Raw genomic sequence first — 5,717 nt, 5'->3', positions numbered from 1 at the left:
GAATTTTTTGTCCGATTTCTGTGAAAAATGCAATTGGAATTTTGATATGGATTGTATTAAATGTGTAGGTTGCTTTAAGTAATACGGCAATTGTAACAATGTTAATTATTCCATTCCATGAACACATAATATTTTTCCATTTTTTGTGTCTTCTTCCATTTTTTTCAATAATGTCTTGTGGTTTTCAGTGTGCAGGTCTTTCACCAGCTTTGTTAAATTTATTCCTAAGTATTTTATTCTTTTTGTTGTAATTGTAAATTAGATTGTTTACTTCATTTCTCTTTCTGATAGCTTGTTGTTGATATATATAAACACAACATATTTCATATATTGATTTTGTATCCTGTAAATGAATTTTACTGTATTAATTTATTGTTTAATCATTTTTGGTGGAGTCAGTGCTTTATATATATAAAATCATGTCATTTGCAAATAGTGACAATTTTACTCCTTATTTTTCAATTCGGATGCGTTTTCTGATTAGGACTTCCAGTACTATGTTGAATAAAAGTGGTGATAGTATTTTTGTCTTGTTCTTGATCTTGGAAGAAAAGCTTTTTTTAGTTTTTCACCATATGTATAATGTTGTTTGTGGGTTTGTTATATATGACCTTTGTTATGTTAAGTACTTTCCTTCTATACCCATGGATGTTATATCCTGTCAAATGTTTTTACTGCATCTATTGAGGAAATTACATACTTTTTATCTTTTATTTTGTTAATGTGGTATATCACATTGATTGATTTGCAGATGTTGAACCATCCTTGCATCTCTGAAATGAATTCCACTTGATTGTGGTGTATAATCTTGTTAAATGTATTTTTGCATTCAATTTATTCATATATTGTTTAGGATTTTTGCATCTATATTCATCAGAGATACTAAACTGTTAATTTTTTTGTGTGATGTTTTCACCTGGTTTAGTAGCAGGCTAATGTTGGCCTTATAAAACAAGTCAGAAAGCATTCTGTCTTCTTCAAATTTTTGAAATAGTTTGAGAAGCATAAGTATTAAAAATTTTTTGAATGTTTGATAAAATTCACCAGTAAAGTCATCTTTGTTTCTTGAGTGGTTTTTGATGACTATTTCAATTTTCTTACTAGGTCTATTCAGGTTTTTTAATTCTCTATGATTTAGTCAAGGAAGTTTATATAATTCTAAAAATATGTCCATTTCTTCTACTTTGTCCAGTTTAGTGACTTCTGTAGTGTCCATTGTAAATTCTCCTTTTTTGTTTCTGATTTTATTTGAGTCTTCTCTCTTTTATCCTCAGTGATTCTAGCTATAGGTTTTTCAATTTTGTTTATTTTAAAAAAAACAGGTATTCATTTCATTAAATTTTTCAATTGTCTTTTTTATTCTGTATTTCATTTATTTCTGCTCTGATTTTTATAAAAGTTCTCACAGAGACTGTAATAACCTATAAGCTAGGAAATACCAGACCTGGTGGCTGCCCTACACTATTATACCCCATACTCACATTGGTGTCACATCAACTTCATGACCAAAACATGACAAAAGAGTGATGAGAAGAGACATTAGAAGCAACATCAGAGTTTTGAGATTTCTGTGAAGCTGCTAATGTGAATGACATTGTACTCTCAATTCTGTCTAATTTCCAATAAATTATTTCAAAATAAATCAAAATCAATTGTGTTTGCTGAGTTGATGATTCAAACCTGAAATATCTTATGATAGTTTTTCACTAGGAAACTTCTTTTATCTCCCAACCTAAATGGAATGGGTTAAAATTTCCCCCTAAAATTTTCTCTGAAGACCATAGTTTGTATAAAATTTGCTTATCACTAGGAAAGTTTGGGGATCTTTAAAATTAAAGGAACTTTTTTTATTTGTAATTTGCCAAGAAGTTTTTGTGGTTGCTCATAAACTGGTTTTATACTTTATAAAATATTTTAATCAATTGAGATTGCATGATTGATTTTCTTTACAATATTGATATAGTATTAATTGATTGATTGATCTAATTTTACCATGCTAGCTTTTTATGTATAATATTGAAATTTATCTACATGCATTATTTGATTTTTGTCTTTTAATTCTATAACTAATATTTTATTTTCTGTCTTGCACTTATAATCACAAGTAAGTATAGTTTTCTCTCTTTTATTATAATTATCTGAATTTAAAGTCAAATCACCTGGGTGTCTTTAGCTTTGTTTCTATTTCCTAGAAAATTTCCAAAGGATGGAGATGAACAATTCTTAAAAGATTGGTGGAACTCACATATGAAGCCATCATAACCTATCTGGGGTTTTCTTTGTTTTGTTTTTGTCTGTGTATTTTAGGGAGGGTCTTTCAGTATTTCAGAACTTTTAATATGATTCTTCTACTCAAGAGCCATATTCTTTGGCTAATTTTGGACTTAAAATTTTGTCCAGATACTTTTAAGCAAACAAACTAAAAACAATGAATTGTAAACTTTAGCTGAGAAGCTATATGTTCACCTAAAATTTACTTAGATGATAAGAGGGGAGGTGCAGTTAGAGAAACTAACCCAATGCCACATGGGTTAGAAGCAACTTACACATCAAGAGGAGAAGCTGCTGACACCTGTTTTTAGTGCCCCTATAACTATCATTCGGGTCCCATCTGCTCTTTCTCATCAACTTCCCACAAATTTACGTAAAAACCCACCCAAGGGGATGCTATTTGTCACTCATATTTAGAGGGATTGGCCTACATTGTGTCTTCTAAATGCAGCCCAAGTCCCAGGGTGAGGCAGCTCTAAGGTCCAGGAGACCCTGGCCCTGATTAGTGATTCCTCTCCCAGTCATCATGAGTCACAAACCTTTTCCAGCGTACTCTGGCCAAGCAGGAGGAGTCTGAGAGTATTCGATTGCCCATGACTTTGTCCACACCATTTCAAGTTTCCCTGCCTCTCCCTGAAGCAGAAAGAGACAACACAAGTTTCATGCCTCACTGCTGAAAGTTCCAGGGAAAAAAAATTCACAAAGCAGTCCAATCATGCCTCACAATCACTGGACAATGACCCCCGGAGAAGAAAACTGATTTGTTCTCTTATTCACAGTCAAGGACACAATGGGTGGAAACTACTCTGCTGCCAACTGTTCACTGTCTGACCTCAGGTCAGTGTAAGACTAAAGCACCTGCTCAGGGCCGGCCCTAGCATGTAGGACCTCAGTTCCTGAGAGCCTTGGACAAGCTGTGGGAATTGATAGACCTCTGTTCTATTCTGGGTGGGTGTGGAAAGAATGCCGGGAATAGGATTTCTGGCTCCTCCCAGCTTCTCCCCAGAAGGAGATGATGTGGGAGAGTCTGAGAGGGTCAGCTGACACAAGGTCTCAGCTGATCTAAGACAAATCAAGAGTCTTCAGCCTTGTCTGTGGCCTAGTCCCAGGGCACCAAAGAACAGATGACATTCAGGGTACACATTCTACATATGATCTTACTGTAAAACACATTTTCCTTTAAAAACTCTCTCTCTCTCCTTCTCTCTCTCTCTCTCTCTCTCTCTCTTCATATATATATCACAAAAATTAGGAGATATTTTATCACTTCATATTCGTTTTGAAATGTCCCCAAATTTTTGTGTGCAGTTTATATAATCTTCATGTGTGTGTATACATACTTTTCATTAAAAGACCCATAAGATATACATCAAATTATAACAATGTTTGTCTCTAATGAGTAGTTTGGATGATTTTTTAAAGTAACTTTTAATTTTACAATAGTTTTAGATTTACAAAATAATTTTGTCCCAACTAATGAAAAAATATTAATAAATTAATTTTAACTAAACTCCATATTGTATTCAGATTTCATTAGTTTCATGCCTAATGTCCTTTTCCTCTTCTAGGATTTCAAATTTCAGTTACGCATCACGGTTCCCCACTTCCTCAGGGCTGTGACCATTTTTCAGACTTTCTCTGTTTTTGGTGACATTCAGTTATTTTGAGAAGTAAGGGATATGGGTTTTTCTGATGTTTTATTCACGGTTAGACCTGAGGTATGGATATGTCATATCAACTTGCCTTTTCACTGATGGCATTGACCTTGATCACCTGGCTGAGAACTGTTTGCCAGACTATTCCATATATAGTGACATTTGTCCCCATTTTCATACTGTACTTTATGGAGCAAGTCACTAAGAGCAGCCGCACTGAAAACATATTTAATTTCTTTTGTTAACATATTAGTGTTTTCTAAATATTCCACAGTGTCCGCAGACTTTCCATTGGTCATTAGTGAAGTGGGGAAGGAGTAATAAGTGGCAGGAGTTATTTTGGGTTTTGTTTTGCTTTTATTTTCATTTTTATTAAGAAGGGTAAAAGTGTGACTTTTTTTAGATTTCATTTTTTGTTTTTCAAATTTTTAATTGTGGTCAATTATAAATAAATTATACTATCTTAACCATTTCTAAGTGTACAGTTCAGGAATGTTAAGTATATTCACATTGTTGTGAAATGGGTTCCAGAAATTTTTCATCTTGTAAAACTAAAACAATTAAATAACAACACCCCATTCCCTTCTCTCCCAAGTGCCTGGCAACCACCATTTACTTTCTGTTCCTGTGAATTTGACTCCTGAGGACCTTTGTATTAGTCAAATTACACAGTATTTGAATTTTGGAGATTGTCTTGTTTTACCCAGCATAATGTTTTCAAGTTTCATCCATGTTGTACCACATGTCAGAATTTTCTTCATTTTTAAGGCCAAATGATATTCCTTCAAATGTTTATACCACATTTTATTTATCCACTCAATGGTTGGTGGGCACTTGGACTGTTGACACATTTTGGCTATTGTGAATAATGCTGCTATGAATATAGGTGTGCATATATCTCTTTGATACTTGCTTTCAATTCTTTTGAATACAGACCCAGAAGTGGGATTGATAGACATTATGGCAATTCTATTTTTAATATTTTGAAGAACAATCATGCTGGCGGTTGCACCATTTTACACTTCTGTTAACAGTGACCAAATGTTCTTATGTCTTCACATCCTTGCCAGTACTTTTGTTTTCTGTTATTTTTAAAATATTAGACATCCTAATATTTTAAATTTATGTGAGGTGATAAAAAGCAGTTTATAAAATAATAAAAAAGTGCCCAGGCCATTTGGCTTAGTGGTAGAGCATCACCCAGCATGTGGATGTCCAGGATTGATTCTAGTCAGAGCACACAGAAGAAGCAACCTCCTGCTTCTTTACCCCTCCTTCTCTCCTTTCTCTCTTTCTCTCTCTCTCTCTCTCCCTCTCCCTCTCCCACAGCCATGGATCAATTGGCTAGAGCGAGTTGGCCCTGGGCACTGAAGCTGGCTTCTTGGCCTTTGCTTCAGGCATTAAAAATAGCTTGGTTAGGCCTGACCTGTGGTGGCACAGTGGATAAAGCGTCGACCTGGAAATGCTGAGGTCGCTGGTTCAAAACCGTGGGCTTGCCTGGTCAAGGCACATATGGGAGTTGATGCTTCCAGCTCCTCCCCCCTTCTCTCTCTCTCTCTCTCTCTCTCTCTCTCTCTGTCTCTCCCTCTCCTCTCTAAAATGAGTAAATAAAAAATTGAAAAAAAAATAGCTTGGTTGCAGAGCAATAGAACAATGCCCCAGAATGGCAGAGCATTGCACCATAAGGGGCTTGCCAGGTAGATCCCGGTTGGGGCACATGTGGGAGTCTGTCTCTCTGTCTCCCCTGCTCTCAATTAATTTAAAAAATAAACTAAAATAAATAAAATATAT

This window comes from Saccopteryx leptura, chromosome 2 (assembly GCF_036850995.1).
Source record: "Saccopteryx leptura isolate mSacLep1 chromosome 2, mSacLep1_pri_phased_curated, whole genome shotgun sequence".
Lineage (NCBI taxonomy): Eukaryota > Metazoa > Chordata > Mammalia > Chiroptera > Emballonuridae > Saccopteryx > Saccopteryx leptura.
The sequence above is the reverse complement of the archived record's forward strand: the minus strand, read 5'-3'. Positions refer to the sequence as shown.